The 20,719-nt window shown below is 46.6% G+C and overlaps 1 pseudogene across 1 annotated transcript; it reads left to right on the top strand.

Moving 5' to 3' along the window:
- The first annotated feature begins 1,467 nt into the window (after positions 1–1,467).
- LOC148508038 (uncharacterized) lies at positions 1,468–18,801 on the top strand (annotated as a pseudogene). The gene is made up of 5 exons (XR_015869635.1): positions 1,468–1,582; positions 6,235–6,333; positions 6,816–7,004; positions 7,395–7,473; positions 16,298–18,801. The product of XR_015869635.1 is annotated as an uncharacterized LOC148508038 (transcript).
- Positions 18,802–20,719: the final 1,918 nt, after the last annotated feature.

A 20,719-nucleotide genomic window follows, 5' to 3' on the forward strand; every position in this document is an offset into this window, starting at 1 on the left:
CTGGGCTTCCACCATCAAAACTTTTCCTGCGATGGTATGTAACCTTAGCATCAAAAGTATTAGATGAAAAAACTATTCATTTGATATTTGCATGCGCAGAATACCCTTCTTGCGCATGCGCAATAGCTCTATTCCGCGGCTGGCAGTGGACGGCACTGGAGACGGGGTGGGATCGGGGGCGGGGCGAGATGTCAGATGCTGAGAGCTGCAGGCAGGGATAGCGGAGCTCTCAGCAAAAAAATTTATAAAATAAGTAACCATCACAACACCATCGAATCATTACCATTTGATGGCGGCAAACATCAGAATGCCGCCATAGAATGGTAAAAACACTAACATCACAAAAAAAACATTGATGGTCGGCAAACATCGATCATCGATGTCCAGCCCTTATCGGGGGTCCCCACTGGCATATGCAGAATGTTGCATACCTCCAAACTGTCCCGCATTCAGCGGGACAGTCCCGTTTTATGGGACTGTCCCGCTGTCCCACCCGCGGGCCGCGGTGTTCCGCGGTGGGGGGGAAGTTAGCAGAGCAGAGCAGCGTGTATGCAGAGATAGAATAGATGCTGTGCGCGTTTATTCAGAGTACGGGGGAAGCCTGGGGGCAGCCGCTGGGCACGCCCCGTTTACGTATAGGCCACGCTTCTTTTCGGGAATGCGCGCGCCTACGGCGCGCGGATATCACGACTAGGGATTCTCAAATGTTGGGAGGTATGTTAATACTTTCCTACTCTCCCGGGAGAGTAGGCCCACCCGCTGCTCTGCTAGGCAGAGCAGCAGGTGTGCTCTCCCCAACTTCCCGCCCACCGCGGGACACTGCGGCCCACGGGCGGGACAGCGGGATAGTCCCATAAAAACGGGACTGTCCCGCTGGAAGTGGGACAGTTGGGAGGTATGCAGCTGCAGGAGGCTGGACTGCTCCTGCGTTACCATCCACTAGGGCATAGAGAGGGAATAAATATCTGTGGCGAGTGCAGTGAGCCACTGTGCCCGAAGCGTGGCGAGCGTAGCGAGCCCGCGAGGGGACACTTTTGGTCCCCCGTTAGCATCCCCGCCCCTCCCCCTTTCAGGCCGAGTCACGTGGGTGTGAAGTCACAGGGCCATCAGCGCTGTATAGTCTAGACCTAACTCTCCCGGGAGTGCGGGGCCTAATGATGGCTGCTCCTGGAAAGCATTAGTGAAAAGTCAGTAAGTATGGTTAATACGGTAGTAATACTGTAGCTGGTCGGCCATTTTTCTGTAGACCAGAGCTGTGCTAGTGGAGGACATTGTGGCAGACACCATTGTACAGCTGTACAATAACACATGGTGAATAAAGGGCAGATACTACTTGAGCTGGAACACTATAACGCTGGTCTCCTACGTGCTAGCTCCGTATCTGATACGAAATAGAGGCTGAGCGGCGGCCATGTTTCTGTGGTCCAAAGTGAAGACAGAAATGTAATAGTTAGCTACATCCTGTCATCTTGGAGAATATCCTATTCGTTGTTGGACGGACCTGCGGCGGGACAATAGTCACATCACAGGCGCAGCAGCAGGAGACTGTTGCAGGAAAAGGAAATCTCCTGGGCTGGAGGCGGTAATATAATAATTGTGTTAGATAATGCTATATTCAGTTATTGTATATCTTATATCACTAGTATACACCATATATATATGTAATATGCACACAAAGTAATCCAGTAACGTGCATTCAAATGTATTACTGTACTGTATATGCTACTAATATACATCAGTATATGGTACTAATATACATCATATACAGTAATATAAATCGCAATGTAATGTGTATTATATAATATCACTAATATTCATCTCATACAGTAATATATATACACACACAGTAGTGTAATAAATAGTATACTTCATAAACTGCAATATATACACCTAGCAAGGTAATTGCTGATCTAAATTATATGACCAGTATACATGGTGTACTGTAATACATATAGCAATATAATAACTGACATATATTTATAAATTATATCACTAATACACATCATATACTGTATATTTACACGTGTGTGTGTGTATATATTACAGTATACAGCATATACAGTAATACACACACAGCAATGTAATAACATTTGTATTATGTTATTACTAGTAATAATATGCTGGGTCACCTCAGTCATACCCCTCATGTCAGCCTCCTCACCCAGTCCCCTCATTCCTACAGCCTCTTCTCCCCTCATGCCAGCCTCTACACCCACTCCCCTATTCCAGTGCTTCAGCCTCCTCACCAATTTCCTTATTCCTGCAGCAGCCTCCACACCCCTCATGTCAGCCTCCTCACACATTAACCCTCCCCTTATGCCAGTCTCAGTATACTCATTCACTCCCCTGTTCCAGCAGCATCTCCGCTCTCCCCTAATCTGCCAGTCAGCCTACTCACCCACTCCCCGGCTCATGGCAGCCTTTGCCACCTCGCTCCTCTCCCCAGACTCCGTTTTCCAAGTCCTCTCCTCCCCCTGCTGGCTTCTCTCCCCACACTCCTTGCTTGGCTCACCTCAATCTGGTCTCCGGTCAGGTGTTGGCGCCTATTTCTCTCAGGCCTATCAGGGGCAGTGTCGTCCTGGTGATGTGGCTTTCTGGGCATCTTTACCCGTGGGGGCTGCATGGTTGGGCGTCCGGACCGCGATGCTCCTCATGGTGACCGCATCTACCCCCCTCCCTCCTATATGTCCCGGTGGCTGCATGCCAGTTGCTGCTACTGGGCTTCTCTACACTGCACAATGTCATGTGTGTGCAGAGAGCGAAATCAAAGATCACCTGCTGTAGGTGGAGCTGGACTGATCAATCATGGCCGCATAGACTGACAGCCGGCAGCCTCCTCCTGTCGGCAGTGGCAGTATATAGTAAAATATATATTTTCTCCGCTAGGGCTGACGAGGATCTGCTTCTTCCCATCCTGGATTATCTGGTCGCCAGGTAGCAAAATCTGGTCGCCATGGCGACCTCGCCCCCGGGATTTGTCGAGCCTTGCAGTACTGTAATATATACACACAACAGTGTGATACCATATGTGACAGCAGTGTATTATAACATATGTCACTAATATACATCATATATAGTACTGTAATATATACACACAGCAGTGTTATACCTGGTCTGTATTATACTATATGTCACTAATATACATCATATATAGTACAGTAATGTATACACACAGCAGCGTGATAACTGGTCTGTAATGTATTATACTATATGTCACTAATATACATCATACTGAAATATATACACACAGCAGTGTTATACCTGGTCTGTATTATACCATATGTCACTAATATACATCATATATAGTACTGTAATATATACACACAAGTGTGATACCATATGTCACTAATATACATCATATATACTACTGTAATTTATACACACAGCAGTGTTATACCTGGTCTGTATTATACTATATGTCACTAATATACATCATATATAGTACAGTAATGTATACACACAGCAGCGTGATAACTGGTCTGTATTATACCATATGTCACTAATATACATCATATATAGTACTGTAATTTATACACACAGCAGTGTTATACCTGGTCTGTATTATACTATATGTCACTAATATACATCATATATAGTACAGTAATGTATACACACAGCAGCGTGATAACTGGTCTGTATTATATCATATGTCACTAATATACATCATACTGTAATATATACACACAGCAGTGTTATACCTGTCTGTATTATACCATATGTCACTAATATACATCATATAACACTGCTGTGTGTATAAATTACAGCACAATATATGATGTATATTTGAGACATATGGTATCACACTGTTGTGTGTATATATTACATGCGCCCGGCAGTATGTTGTGTGTATATTTTACATGCGCCCAGCATCTATTCTCCCTGTCTGCAGGGCTTGGGGGCTGCCCGGCGTGTCCGTATTTCCCGGGACCGCCCCCAAGAGTGACGAAAAGGGGACGCCTCTTATAGACACGCCCCCTTTTCAATAACCACGCCCCCTTCTCGGTCGCGCGCGCACAAACGTATAACTATACTATGTGTCACTAATATACATCATATACAGTACTGTAATATATACACACAGCAGTGCTCTACCTGGTCTGTATTTTACTATGCGTCACTAATATACATCATGTACTAGCATTCACGCTAGGCTGTTTCAGCGGGGTGTATATACACAAAGGAGTTTTTAGGTGCGCTGCCAACAGCAGCTGGTGAGAGGGTAGTCAGTTCTCTATATTATCATATAAATAAACAAAAAACTAGCGCTGGCTAGAAAAAGGTTAATATTTCATATAGACGATGTTGCTATAAAAATATTTTATTATATTATCAATTAAAATCCAAAATGGTATTGTGCAAGAAAATACTGTAAAAAAAAAAAATGATAAAAGATGAAAAGTTCCAATGTGTGCCAAAAAAAGGAAACATACACCACTAGCGTTCCTATTATGTCTTACTGGATATAGGACCTCCTCCAATGAATTAGAAGCAATGTTCACCAGTGAATGTGGAATGATCCCCAAAGTCCATAAGCACTCAGTCTTAGTTGTTGTGTGCTCTAGGGGTGTCCATAGGTGATTAGCCGCAATCCGGTGATCCGGAGAAATGTAGGTCCAAATGATAATCCGTAGGTAAGAGTCAATATTCCATATAGGTCCAAAGTGGTGTGGTTTAAAGCTCAACGCGTTTCCCTGGGTAAGTGTAATCCCAGCTTCCTCAGGAGCATGAATGTTTCAGCAGGGTGCCGCACCCTGCCCTATTTCTAAAGGGCAGAAAGCACCCTGCCCTCCAGCGCGGCGCCCTGCTGAAACAGCCTGCGGGTTCTGTCCTCCACCCACGGGCCACAGTGTCCCACAGGTGGGGAAAATGGCAGAGCAGCGGTCACCGCCCGTGAATTGATGCCGGGCGCTGGCATCCATTTACAGTGACCGCGGCGCTTGGGGGAGTGCCCGGCATGTCCATAAGTGCCGGGTACGCCCCCAAGAGTGACGAAAAAGGGAAGCGTCATAAAGACTTGCCCCCTTTTCATTGGCCATGCCCGCCTTAGGCACTCGCAGAAGTGCCCTTGCTCTAGGTCCGGCGCCCTGCCTGCCACCGGACCTAGAGTGAACACTACTGTACAGCAGGGGTGGCCAGACTTTTGGAGTCGATCTACCTTTAAAACTAAAAACCTTTTCTGATCTACCGAGCCCAAAAAAGGGGGCGTGACCTCGCAGCTAGGGGCCTGGCCCTGCTGAAATTGCATATTATCCCCAATTCAACTTACTCCACACAGCATCATAATCTTACTCACATTACACATATAGTAGTGTCCCTTATTCACATTACGACACACAATAGTGCCTCTTATACACAATGCTCACAGTAGTGCCACTTATACACATAATGCCCATAGTAGTGCTACTTATACAATAACCACTGTAGTAGTGTCCCTTATGCAATGCCCCTGTAGCTGTGCCCCTTAGGCAATGCACCTTGTATTAGAACCCCTTAGGCAGTGCACCCAATACTGGTGCCTCCTCCCAGTGTAGAACAGGCCCCACTGCCAGTACTTACCTGTCTTCACGTTGGGCACCACTCCATGCCGTTAGTGCTCCCGAATTCACTCCAATAGTCGCTGCTGCTATCTAACTAGATCCAGTAGGCGCACAAGCTTTCCACAGGCTTCTTTAGCCTCCGATCACTTCAGAGACCAACGTTCCCAGTTGATCTACAAAGTTGGTCGTGAGCTACCGACCGCGATCGAAGTCTTGGACGGTCCTGATGTAGAGTAATAACTGATCTGTAATTATACTGTATTTTATACTACTAATATGTCATGTACTGTAATATGCCATATACTAACAGCGTTGTAGTAATTGAACTGTATTATATTATACTGAAGATTATTAGTGTTCACTCTAGCTCCGGCGGCAGGCTAGGGAGCTAGAGAGGGCAACCTTGTACGCGCTCCGAAGGCGCGCGTGGTCATGAAAAGGGGGCGTGTCTATAAGACGCATCCCCTTTTTGTCATACTTGGGGACGCGCCGGGCAGCCCCAAGCGCTGCAGAGAGGGAGAATTGATCTATTCTCCTGCGGTGACCGGGTCACCGCACATTTCTCCACCTGCGGGACATTGCGTCCCGCGGGTGAAGACGGCACCCGCAGGCTGTGAGGGCAGGGTGCTTTTTGCCCTCCTTCCTAGCGGGAACGCTAGATTATATTGCCAGTAATATTCAAACTTTTACCTTTTAGGAACAAAAAAGACTGCAGAGGATGGAGACATACAGGAATGAGATGACTGAAAGGATATTCAATCTCACCCTGGAGATCATCTACCTGCTGACTGGGGAGGTGAGGGAGTCTGGGAGTATCACAGTGACATCACTATTATCTCTATTACTAACACAGAGACCTGACTGGGGAGGTGAGGGGGTCTGGGAGTGTCACAGTGACATCACTATTATCTCTATTACTAACACAGAGACCTGACTGGGGAGGTGAGGGAGTCTGGGAGTGTCACAGTGACATCAGTATTATCTCTATTACTAACACAGGGACCTGACTGGGGAGGTGAGGGAGTCTGGGAGTGTCACAGTGACATCACTGTTATCTCTATTACTAACACAGGGAGGTGAGGGAGTCTGGGTGTGTCACAGTGACATCACCATAATTAAACAGGGATGTGAAGATATCCAGAATGTGTAAATAGATTTAATTAGATCGGAACATACAAGATGTTTTTGTTTTATAGAGAGGCTGAGGGATAAAGGAATATTTTACTCATACCCAGGGAGGGACATATTCATACTTAACAGAGTCACTCCATTTTATAGGATTATATTGTTGTGAAAAAGTCTGGTGAACGCTTGACACCCAACAGTTGTCACCATGTTTGTGGAGGACTGAGCAGGACCCAGAGCCCCATCACTGTGCCTCCACCTCACTCACTAGTACGTGAGGAAGACAGTGACCAGAAGATCCTGGAACTTACCAACAAGATCATTCAGCTGCTGACTGGAGAGGTGACTGCTGGGAATGGGGCATTATACAGTAACACCAGGGGATGTATCTGGGTGATGACTGGAGAGGTGACTGCTGGGAATGGGACATTATACAGTAGCACCAGGGGATGTGCCTGGGTGATGACTGGAGAGGTGACTGCTGGGAATGGGACATTATACAGTAACACCAGGGGATGTGTCTGGGTGATGACTGGAGAGGTGACTGCTGGGAATGGGGCATTATACAGTAACATCAGGGGAGATGTGTCTGGGTGATGACTGGAGAGGTGACTGCTGGGAATGGGACATTATACAGTAATACCAGGGGATGTGTCTGGGTGATGACTGTATCATTGTGCGTGTCATTTTCCTATAAAATGTCAGGATGTCACTGTCTATCTCTCCATGCAGGAGGAGAAGTATATAGAAGGACACATGGATCTGTACAAGGACAAGATGATGGAGAATCACCAGCCTCTTACATCACTGGGTAAGGGAAGACCAATGTTGTTGAGTGGTTAAGCCTAACGATACTGGATCAGAACCTCAATATACCCCTGCCTATACCTTCTAAAACCCTTCCTATAAACCTCTAAAGATGATGCTAATTTGCGTACGCAGTCATACCATAAATAAAAGACTTAAACGTGGAATCTGTGGTTCCAAAGCACAAGTGTTATTCAGGTAAAAGTTCAGACAGTTACACGCAATTGATCCAGACACAATTTAGGCGCAAAAGGAAATTATACAGACCCAAGTACAGTATACATACGCAGCGCTTCCGGACCAAGAGATAGGCATCAGCAAGAGACCCCTAGTCATACAGCATTCAGCACGAAGACTAAAAACTCAGCGTTCGAGCACACATATTTATACCCCCCCAGAATAAACAGGACAATAGGGAAGTTTGTTGCTGATGTCATTGGTTCCCAGGGGAGAAGCATCTGTTACAGCACTTTTAACAGGCTGGTTCAAATAGACTCTCCCTGCCTCTAACAGCTGGGGGTCTTCCTCTTCACGCCCCCTGCAACATCCTAACAGTTGTTCCTAAAATATACATTTTGTTGCTTGTAGGCTCTGCGATCCATAACTTGAGTTTGCATGATGCGACCTCCCCACCGATAACACCGGAATACTGTAAAAAGAATACGCATCAGTACAAAACCAAACACGACTTGTTTAGCATGTATAATACCTTAGTTATCAAATACCTTTATTTCTTAGTATTTAAACTAACTGAACCAACTTAAATCATACACTTTAGAGCTTATTGAACCTTATGTGTGAATATGTGATGTGTGGGTATTCAGGGTTTGATATAAGGACGCTAGTTAACTTGGGGCAGATGCGTGCACATAAAGCTAGTAAAACAGCGGTTTCATACAAAGTCCTATGCATTCGCTAATATGTGAGTATTAATGTGTGTATGGGAAATGATGAAAGATGCAATCGCATGTTGCTAATAGTAATATCGCCACATGTACCAAAGGGTAAGTTTATCTAAAATGGCGCCTAGGCGGCCATTCGCAAAATGGCGTCTTGAAATCTCATTTCCAAAATGGAGTCTTGCGGCCAGTCGCAAGATGGCTTCGCTGCGATTTAATTTTAAATTGATCTGGTCTCAGCCAATTATCCAGCTTCAACAAGCCAGTTGTTATACTTTCTACATTTGTTCCTTAAATTTTAATCACTGCTTTACCTCGTTTGCTGCTAAGGATGAACCTGACTCATCCTGTGGATATACCTTAAAACTGCGGAGGGTGAGTCAGACTTGTCCTCTATAGCGGCTGGGAGGGAGGGGGGCTTAGAAAAAAATAAGAGATTTTACCGTAGCCCACTAATCCTGATCACCTGTGGGCACTTCTGCCAGCTGCGCCCACAAATCCAGAAGTGTGTGCTCTCTCTTCAAGCTGTGAGAAATCTCCCAATGTCTGGTGATCAGTGTGATAACTTCACAGATTGATGTAGTTTCCCCATACATCCGATTTGGGGGACACTGCATTGCTGACTGTGGATAAGAAGGGCCGGGCTCAGGAGCAGGCACTAAACTAACTAACTAGCTCCGCCACCTCTAATCCCTCCCGCTTCACCCAAACATCAGTTTTTTCTTAGTGCCTGTGGAGTTAGGCACTCTTTAGATTAGCTATTAGGTTTTCTTTAGGACTCCCGCAGCCTCAGAGCGGGTCTCATTAGTATAGGACACCTGCTGTGCCCAGCCTGTTTACTGATTTTCAGATAGATTTTTAGTACTAGCCTTATAACACTGCAGTGTTTATTGAACCTTATCCTGCATTTTATATCGGTGTTAAGCAGAATACAGTTACTAGTTAGCTCTGCTGTGTCTATTGAGATTATTGCTGCACTCTGTCTCTGTGACCTCAGGCAGGATATTACACTCTCCACCTGTTCTTGTTTGTACCTGTGCTCCAACAGCATGACTAGAAAGGGAGAAAAATCCTCAAAGTCTAAACAGGGTTTTTCCTCCGCACTGTTATATTTATGTTCTAAATGTGATGCATAATTGTCCAAGCGTTGCACAGAACCAGGGGCCATGTGCGCTCTTTGTGATCCTAAGGTGCACAGACAGCCTCCCGGGGGAGCGACACGACAGTCCACCATCACAGATTGTGCAAAGTCCATGGCAGAGGAAAATTGAAGACCCTTCTAAGCAGGTGGATTGCCAGTCTGACATCAGTGATGCCCCAATCCCTGGACCCCAACGGGAGCCTCTTACTTCTTCTGATCTTGAACCGTTGGGGCCTTTTAATATATAGAAATGCCTCCCTAGGGTGTCAGCTTCCACGGATAAGATAACCGCTACCGCTGGGACATCCTTCGTTGGGAAGCGTCCTAAATCACATCAGTCTTCTTTTCCAGTGGACTCTGATTCGGATTCTTCCCAGGTGGAGGGTGAACTCAGATCCATGAGGCCTCTATATATGGGCGATGCAGTTCCGGACTTACTGTTGTAACGGATTTCCGCCCTGGCGATATCCGCTTGAAGATCGCTTTGGCTCCAATCTTGGTAGGCAGATCTGGAATTCAAGCCTACCTAGGAGGCTGCCCTGTTTGTAGATCCTTGTGGAGGCTCCCAAGCAGGGCTGGCCAGCCTCCAAGCTGATGTGCCAGTTCCGCCTCGGCCCACTCGACTCGTGCGGTTGGGGCCTCTTGGACGGTTCGCCATGGTGATTCGCTGGAGTAATGTACATGGTAGCAACTTAGTTTTCTGTGAATACACCGAGTTTTACCATTTTCATAATTTCAGCCATACCGATGCTAGCTTGCGGCCTTACCATAAGAGCCTCTTCTGTTGGGCTTGCTTTGGGAAGTCCCAGCGTCAGAATTGTGGTGTCCCCCAGATTGAATGTATAAGAAATTTCTTCAGGGAGACAATGGGGTGTAGGTGGTACTTGGAGGACCGGACAACACCAGCAAAGCTTTTTCTGTCCCAGGATGCTCCAGTCCTTTCCCCTATACCCCGCCCAGAGCCTGAAGGCAACTCAGTTTCGTTGGTGTAAGCAGCCCAAGCTTTATTTTTATGATTTTATTTTATTTTACTTTACTATAGCAGAGCAAGCAGCGCTAGACAGTCCTCTGGATGTCTGCGACTGCAACTCCAGCCACAGGCTAGGTACTCTTAGTGGGGTACCTGGCTAGCATAGATCCTCGGTCTCCAGACTGCAGCCAGGATGCAAGGGGACAGATAAGGCGGGAACCCGCGTATTGGCAGTCTCTCCTTCGGTCTCTGGAGACAGACTGGAGGCACTGATGTGGACACTGGTCCGTCGGGGACTCAACTAGACCACCAGGGCATACGTTACTGGTGCATAGAGGCCAGGGAACCGGTGGTTAATGTCGGCTCTCTCCCTGCAGCCCCTCCCCCAGCTCAGAGCGCCATACCAATGCGATCTTGCCGCCTCTGAACTGCCCCCCCGCCCCCTCAGAGACCTCCGGAGGCCAGTTTCTACTGATAACAAGCCAGCCACAGGTCCTCGGGAACGCTGGATCCAGTCTCCGTATATACCTCACCTATGTGTCAGGTTATATAGCACAATTTCCTACCAGCCACTGCGGTCTGTGTAGTTGATTTTAGTGCCCATTGCAATTACATGTATGCTCATAGCAGTGAGATGTATTTTCTGTATTGTATGTGACTTATGCTTGCTCTGTTTTCTGGCCTTCTACTGTCAGCTTATACCTTTCCCTTTTTCTTTCACAGTAACCCTGGAATACTGGTGTATATGGGGTTCACTGTACTTCAAATCTACTTGTATTTGTGAAGGCTGTCACATACTGTATACCTGTGTTGCGTGCTGCAATGTGTCATGTCGTGCATATATCTGTGTTGCTCACTGCCCTGTGCCATATTGTGTGCTATGCTATCCTTGCAGCAAAGGCAAGAGTAACAAGCAGGCTACTGCTCCTTCCCTGGTTTCCTGCAAGTCCTGTTTGGTAGGTTTATCCCCAGAGGATTCACTTCAAGATGATCTATGTGCATCTTGTTATACTGCACCTGGCCCATCGGCCCCTGCAGCCCCCCTCAGAAGCTCTCCTGGGCTTCCTTTTCACAGGTGTTTGCAAAGATTGCGGACCACCTAGCGGTCCCTGTGGTTGCTCCGCCTATGGGATGGCCACAGCAGGTACTCTCTGCAATGCAGGTACCTCCTTTGCCCCTTCCCTGGGTAGACGTACTTTCTACCCCCAGTGCAGAGTTTGTCCGCTACCTCTACAGTTTTTCAACACATGTCGCAAAAGAGAGGCCGTTAACACAGCACGCTTAGTAGCTCTACTGGGTATCTTCCCAGTCTATCCCATTCTCAGATTCTGAGTTATCATCTGGAGAGGCAGAAGACGCAGACCTCTCTCTCTCTCTCTGACTCTCCCTCGGGAGAGGAAGAGCCGCCATATAAATTGAATATACCTGCACTTGTGAGAGCTGTAAAATCAGTTCTTCAAAGAGAAGATGCAGAGCCCACTCCTAAGGCAAAAGAGCCATTCTTTAAACAACAGAAGGTAGTTTTGCCGGAGTTCCCTCACTCTGATCAGCTTTCTGACCTAATGTGTGAAGCATGGAATATGCCTAATAAAAAGTTTCAGCTGCCTAAACGCTTGGTTTCTTTTTATCCTATTCCAGCATCTGATTGCACCAGATGGGACGTTCCCCCAGCGGTATATTCCCATGTGACACGCTTAGATAAGAACTCTACCTTACCTCTCCATACAGCAACCTCCCTAAAGGAGACAACGGATAGAAGGATTGAAGCTTGCCTCAAATCTGTTTAATATCTTACAGGAGATATTGCTCGTCCAGCCATGGTTACGGCCTGGGTGGCAAAAGCCATTGAGAGCTGGGCAGATGCCCTAGAGGACACATTTCCCTCTGATACTTCTCGGGAACAGCTGTTCTACATCTTGCACATTAGAGATGCAGCCTCCTTTTTAGGAGAAGCAGCTTTGGATACTGGTATCCTAGCTTCCCGTCGTATCATTTGGCTTTGTTCATGGAAGGCCGACTCGTATTCTAAAAAGGCCTTGGAATCTCTGCCTTACTCTGGACAAATCCTGTATGTCCCAGAATTGGACAAGATTGTGACTACCTTGGCAGCTTCTAAAACAGCTTTCTTTCCTTCTGCATCTTCTACAAGGCCTTGGATGTCGTCCTTTTCATCCTCGGTGAAAAGCGAAGGGTCAGTCCTTTCCACGACAGTCGGCATCCGCAAGGACCTCCAAGCCTAAACCCAAGCAGGCCTGGGCTACTAGATGTCCAACAACCAAATCTGAGGTCAAGCCTTCCATCTGACGGGGCGGGCCTTCCCCTGGGTGGGAGGCCGACTTCTTCAGTTCGCCCAGTGCTGGTGTCAAACCACCATAGACACCTGTGTACAAGAAGTGGTCTCTCTCGAGTACGCCCTCTCATTCCAGAGGCGACCCCCGCCCCCCCCCCCCAGGAGTTCTTTTGCACAGGCCCTTCCTCAAACCCAAGCAAGGCCCGTCTCCTCCAGTCGGCCATTATCCTGGCTGCACCCAGTGCTTATAATTCCAGTCCCGTCGTCACAGCGAGGGAAGGGTTATTCTACCTTTTTCTTGGTTCAGAAGCCCCTAGGGTCTCATCGACCTATCAATCTCATGTCTCTGAACAAGTTTATCAAGGTGCCGAGGTTTCGTATGGACACCCTACGCTCTGTTGTCCTGGCTATGGAGTCTGGGGACTTTATGGTGTGTCTGGATATTCAGGACGCTTACCTACATGTACCTATAGCGCCCTCTCATCAGCGATATCTCCAGTTTGCTGTCCTAAAACAACATTACCAATTTCAAGCACTGCCTTTTAGGCTTTCTACAGCTCCACGGGTCTTAACCAAGATCATGGCAGTAATGGCGGCCCATCTTCATCGTCAGGGGATCAGACTGCTCCAATACTTGGTCCTTCACCGCCATCTACAGGTAACCATTGACTTTCTACAAATGCAAGGCTGGCTGATCAACTGGGAAAAAGTCTTCCCTGACCTCTTCTCAAAGAATGGTGCATCTGGGAGCCTTCCTAGATTCTTAGGCTCAGAGAATCTTGCTGACAGTAGTCAAAATCTCCGCACTACAGCACCAAGTGCGCAGGTTACTCCACAGTCGCAGATTGTCAATTCACTCTGCAATACAGACCTTCGAATCCATGGTATCCACCTTCTACATGGTGGAGTTCGCTCAGTTCCACTCCAGGCCCCTACAACACTTGATCCTCTCCAGGTGGAATGGGCTGCCCCATATGATCAGATACCAGACGATGGGCCTCTCTCCTGAGGTTTGCCTGTCCCTCTCCTGATGGCTACAGACATTCCAATTTAGGATCCCGGAATGGGTGCTCCTCACCACGGACGCAAGCCTCCGCAGGTGGGGCGCAGTGACGGGCCAGCACTCCTTCCAAGGATGCTGGACACCAGCCGAGGCAATCTTGCCAATCAACGTCCTAGAACTCCGAGCCATCTACAGAGCCCTCACTCTGGCTCAGGATATCCTCCAGGGCAGGCCAGTAAAAGTACAGTCCAACAACGCCACAGCAATAGCCTACCTTAATCACCAGGGAGGCTCTCGAAATCGATCAGCAATGTCACGTATTCTCACTTGGACCGAACGCCATCTATGCAGTGTTCATCCTGGGGATTCTCATTTGGGAAGCGGATTTCTTCAGTCATCACGATGTGCATGCAGGGGAGTCTTTCAGCACCTGACTTGGACTTGGACCTCCATGGCCTCACGACACAACCACAAGCCTCCAGTGTACAGGTCCAGGACAAGGGTCCCTGAAGCAGCCTTCGTAGAGGCATTGTCAGTGAAGTGGACCTTCCATTTGGCGTACCTCTTTTCTCCAGTCTCCCTTCTTCCTCTGGTTCTTCAAGCAAGAATGGGGCACAGTCCTGTTAGTAGCTCCGGCTTGGCCCATTTGACATTGGTACTCCGATCTACAAAGTCTCTTCATAGATGCTCCTCTCCAACGACCGGACCTGTTGTTTCAGGGTTTCGGTCTACATCCGGACCGGGCCCGTCTGTCTTTAACGGCGTGGCTCTTGAGACATCCGTCCAAAGGTCTAAAGGGTTTTCTAGCTCTGTGGTCCAGACCATGCTCAGAGCGCATCACCGGGTGTGGCATACATATATCCAGTGGTGTGCCTCTAGAAACTACGACCCTCAGGTTTTTAAGGTTTCTCGAATACTTGCCTTTCTTCAGGCTGGATTGGATCTTGGCCTCTGCCTAACATTTGAGAGTGCACTTCTCTGCACTATCTGGTTTCAGCATAGAATTGCTCCTCTACCAGATGGTCACAACTACCTGCAGGGAGTGCTACGTATACAACCTCCCTTTGTCTGTGGCTTCGTGGGATTTGCCAGTGGTTCTCCATGCACTTCAGGAACCTCCATTTGAACCATTGGAATCAGTGGATGTCAAATGGCTCACTGTGAAGACTCTGTTTCTTCTGGCTATAGCATCTGCCCATAGGGTATCAGATTTAGGGGCACTTTCATGTCGCTCCCCCTTTTTAATCTTTCATCAGGACAGGGCTGTTCTTAGAATGTGCCCAGGTTTCCTTCCCAAAGTGGTTTCTCGTTTCCATATTAATGAGGAAATTGTGGTTCCGGCCTTTACATCACCATACCTCTTGGCAGGCGAGGCCCCCTTGCATGTGGTCCATGCTCTGAAGATCTAAGTGGACCATACTAGTTGTATCAGGAAATCGGACTCCCTTTTCATCCTATACGGATTTCATAAGAACGGATGGCCAGCTGACAAACTGTGGCCAGATGGATTTGCATGGCTATCTCACAGGCTTACACGCAGACTGACCTTTCTGTGCCAGCTACAGTATCTGCTCATTCTACTCGCTCTGCGGGTCCCTCGTGGGCAGCCCAGCGTAGCGCCTCTGCTGGTTCTATGCCTTTTGATACATTTGCCTCTCAGGATGCTTCCTTCGGGCGCAGGGTTCTCCTCTCAGGTCAGGAGCGTCCCGCCCTTGAACAACTGCTTTGGGACATCCCCATGGTCTCCCCTGTAGAGCCCTATGGACCCTGATGAAGAAAAGGAGAGTTATGGTAAAACTTACCCTTGTTAACTCATTCTTTCTTCGAAGTTCATAGGGTCCACAGGGCACCCACCCTGATGCACCTGGCTTCTAAGGGTTTCTTCTCTTGGTCACTTGTTCCCTTCTCTGTGTGTTTCTTCAGTGTACCATTCTTCCTTCTCTCCTATCCTGCTCCTGCCTTGGGGTTGTTAACAAAACTGAGTTGCCCTCAGGCTGCAGGCAGTGTATAGGGGAAGGACCGGAGCATCCTGGAATTGAAAAGCCTTGCTGTAGATGTCCGGTCCTCCAGGTACCACCTACACCCCATTGTCTCCCTGTAGACCCTATGGACTTCCAAGAAAGAGAGTTAACAAGGTTAAGTTTTACCATAACTCTCCTTTTCGTGTAAAACTCAGGTTATCTGCCCAATATTCTGTTTATCTCCTTCAGAGCGGTCCTGTCAGTTTTAGGATTATCACATATCCATATCACAGCACAGTTTTGGGGTGTGGCCTAATGGCAGTATATAGATGTAACATCTTTGTGGCTGGGTTACGGAGTGATTTGGGAATGGCCGAGTCTGGAAGGGGTCCAAAATTCTATATGGCAGACACAAGCTCCTGTGTTTTTTGATAACCCAGAGTGACCGTATACACTGAGTTGATCATATATATATTCCCCTGTGCTACAGGCAAAAATAAAATGTTGACACTACATTGAAGAAAAGTCTAACTTATGGGTGTTTATTTTTGTTATGTATTTCAGATGTCTCGGAAGATGAAGTAGTTTCCCACACCAAGTTTCCTTCTTTAGATTGTGGACACACGGATATACATGTTATCGGAAATTATCAACAGTCACAATGCTTTAATATATATAATATTCAAAATGGGTTGAAATCAGTAACAAATGAGACTAAGGAATATATCTCACGTGATGGAGAAAATATTACACACACTGACATGTATACACCCACAGATCATACACAGTATACATCTACTCATATTAAGGAGGAATCAGTCTCATGTGATGGAGAAGACCTCACAGACACTGACATGTATACACCCACAGATCATACACAGTATACATCTACTCATATTAAGGAGGAATCAGTCTCATGTGATGGAGAAGACCTCACAGACACTGACATGTATACACCCACAGATTATACACAGTATACATCTACTCATATTAAGGAGGAATCAATCTCATGTGATGGAGGAAACCTCACAGACACTGACATTTACACACCCACATATCATACACAGTATACACCTACTCATAGTAAGGAGGAATCCGTCTCATCTGATGGAGGAGACCTGACATATAGTGATAGTTATACACCTTTAGATCACACAATTACATTAGGTTATGCTGATGGTGACATTAAACAGAACAGTTTATTAGTAAAAGAAAACAAGAAGTTGGATGAACCTGTAGAAATGATTCACCAAACTTCCCCTATTATAGGTAATATAAATAATATCTCTAGTAATCCAGAATACATAGTTAGTACATTACATTCTGCTCAACATCAAGTTATAGAGCGAAAAATAGACAATGTTTTTTTGAAACCGTGCTTTGACGCAGCTCATCCTGGTCACACGAGTGGTGACATCGTACAGAGACAAAATGTCGAACTAGAACAAAAGAAAACTTTTGGTGATATCTCAAATCTTACTAAATATTGGAGAGAGAACTCTAGGAAGAAAACACCGCAGTGCTCTCAGTGTGGGAAATATTTTTTGAGGAACACCTTACTCGCCCGCCACCAGAAAACTCACACTGGACCGAAACCATTTCAATGTTCAGTGTGTGGGAAATGCTTTTGGATCTATTCCCGACTGGTTGTACATCAAAGATATCACACAGGTGAGAAGCCATACCAATGTTCCCAAAGCGGGTCACTCGGAAGCGAAAACATTTGGGTGTTGCGATGGTAAACAGTTTACTGATGAGTGGAGGCTGGTCAGCCATCAGACAGAAGAAGAATCCTTTAGCTGTTCTGAATGTTGGAAACAATTTCGGAAAAATGGAGACTAGCCAGCCATCGGAGAACTCACACGGGAGAGGAACCATTTCAGTGCTCCGAATGCGGAAGACGGTTTGCGGCGAGAGGGACATTAGTCGGCCATCAGAGAACTCACACTGGGGGAAACCTTTCCAATGTGCCGAATATAGGAAACGGTTTGCAGAGAGAAGGACATTAGGCAGACATAAGATAACTCACATGGACATTAAGCACACCGGTCCTGAATGTGGGAAACATTTTAGAGTAAAAGCCACACTTGTTGTCCATCAGAGGACTCACACGGGAGAGAGGCCGTTTCAGTGTACTGACTCTGGAGACCGGTTTGCTGACAAAAGGAGGTTACTGAGAAACCAACGAATTCACACTGGTGAGAAATATACATGTCCGGAATGTGGGAAAGACTTCAGAGCAAAATCGTCACTTGCTAATCACCTGAGAATCCACACCAGAGAAAAGCTCTATGCCTGCTCCGGATGTGGGTAATGTTACCGATATAAGTCATCGCTTGTCAGACACAAGAGGTTTCATAAGGGGGAGAAATACTTGCTGGGTTCCAAACGTGAGAAACCATTTGGTGACTCGTCTGGAGTTGAAAGAAAATCGCTCTAAAGGGCCAGATTCCAAGTCGGACGAATTGTCGATGTTCACAAGTTGGCGATTATTTTGCTGCTGTGCATGCATTTAAATCCCTAAAAAGTTGTACGGCACATGCGGCCCACGATGACTGCGTACAGAGTCACAATATCTATTGAGCCGCATGGACTCTGAAATGTATTGGGTGGTGAATGTGTGGTGGCTATACAGACATATAAAGATCTTCTGTTTTAAGGACGTGTCGTAGGAGTGGTTTCGTGCTTATTCGCTCCTATTGGACGCCATACTCTGACTGAGATTCTGCACCTAACACTGAGCTGGTGGAAGTCCCTATAGTGCTTTCAATGGTTGCTACTGCAGCCGCTCATAGTGGGCGTCTCAGACCTTCCGCACTCAGCACACAGTTGTACAGCAGAGGAAGGACTGATACCATCATTAGCATAACGTTACAGGCGCAGCTAGAGCAGAAGACACTAACGCAGTTGCAGCAGCCTCCGACTCAGAATGAGGCCCAAAAACTGCAATTTGAACATGGAGAAACTGCTGGCATGCAGGGGAAATAGTGACTGATTTTGCATGTAGCCCACATACACTGGGCAGCTTCATTTCTACATTGAGATTTAGTGGTATATTTACTAAAGTACAGGTTTTTAGAAGTGGAGATATTGCCCATAGCAACCAATCAGATTCTCCTTAACATTTATCTAGCACCTTCTAGAAGATAATAGCTAGAATCTGATTGGTTGTTATGGGCAACATCTCCACTTCTAAAAACCCGCACTTTAGTAAATATACCCCTTAGAGTTCAGCTAGAACACACACCCTCTTCCCAACTCTAAATGTGTTCACACGCCCGCCCCCACCCTGCAGAGGAACATGTTTTAGTCAAGGTCCCAAATTACACCACCTTCTAATGTTAAATGTGGCCCTTGGAGTCTTCAATTAATTTATTTTATTTTTTTTTTAAGTTATTTTTTAAATAATAAAAATAAAAAAAAACTATCCTTTTTGTTCATGATTAGATGTTTTTGTTTTCCTTTCCTTTGCTGATCCACTTTTCTTTGTTTTTTATGCATTGTACCAATTGGCAGCAGTGACCGGTTACACTAGCAGTAAATTAGCTCTCACCCACCCACACGTCCATCTGAGGCACATCCGTGTAACGGTACCAGGGAGGGCGTTGTCACACCAAAGACACGCAATAGATTCTATCAAAGGTTATTTTATATAGGATCAAAGTACTATAGCCTCTGACAGTGGAGAGTCACCTCACCTTTACCATATTATCAGCATTTATTTATAAGACGCTACACATTTCTGCAGCATTGTGTATAGCAAAAAGATACAAAGTGATAAAGAGTAATTAAACTGACACATTTACATAAGTACAAGTGTAGGGATAGTTACAGTGTATACCTATTGGCTGAGTTAGTCAGCCTGGGGGGGGGGGGGATGAAACAAGAGTAAGGGCCCTGCTCACAAGAGCTTACAATCTATGTGACACACAATACCGTGGCTGCCTCATGTCACAAAGCTGCATAGACTGAGCATCTGTAGCTGGAGTTAACAAGTAACCACGACTGCACCATTTCAGCGTTTCCCGGGACATATGGCCTGATTCAGCAGCGTATGTAATTGCAATTACATACACAGAACGATCGATTGTTAATGTGTATGCACTGCGCGTGTGCAGCAGTCACACACAGAGGAATCCATCGCAGAGTGAGCGACAGGCCATGAGCGTTTGGGGGTGATGACGGGGGAGTGGCTGGAAAAATGCAAACGTGTCCGTTTGAACGCCGTTTCCTGGGTGTGCATAAATTTGCCGCTGTGATTGCATACGCAGCTTGAGGACTCACTGCGTGCGACAAGACTTGTAGTTTCTGCGGCTGGTCTGACCTGGTGTAAATGTCACCTGATAAGCCGATGTGCGGCGATTGTACCGATATATACGCAGGACTGCGAGGTAGTACGGATGTGAGAAAGCAGCAGTGGGCGTCTCTATGCCGGCTGAGCTGTGGCAGGTATTGGCATACATTCGCAGCTGCTTTTCGTGCATATTCACAGATTCATACACAATAGCGATCCTAACTGAATCAGGCCTGTAGTCTATAGTACAAGCCAAAATGTTTTAAGTGGGATGTGTTTACACCCCCAAATAAATATCCAGATAATTCTATATATAATTGAGCCAATCCCTGGGGAATCTCTATAACTGGGTACACTCATCAGCTGGTTGGTGCTTGAGGCAAGGCACGGTTACAGTACCCACCCAGTATGGCTTGTCGGAGAATGGTTATGCCGGCTATTGCCAAGCTTTTCTATAAAACAAGCCTTTGGTCCTCAGCTTTCCAGCATCAGCTGTAGCCCCCGAACCAGTCTCTAATCGTCAGTAAGCATTGCTTCTTACTCTCCCTTTTCTTACCACAGTGCTGGAGTATGTGTGGACGGAGAGTGGACATTAGTGGGTCTTATATCATAGGGATTGTTACGGGCCACTACGGACCCCCTCCTGAAAATGACTCCCTAAGTTTTGTATATGTGACACAAACAATTGGCAT

Source organism: Taudactylus pleione, unplaced genomic scaffold (genome assembly GCF_031769625.1).
Source record: "Taudactylus pleione unplaced genomic scaffold, aTauple2 ptg000377l, whole genome shotgun sequence".
In the NCBI taxonomy this organism is placed as follows: domain Eukaryota; kingdom Metazoa; phylum Chordata; class Amphibia; order Anura; family Myobatrachidae; genus Taudactylus; species Taudactylus pleione.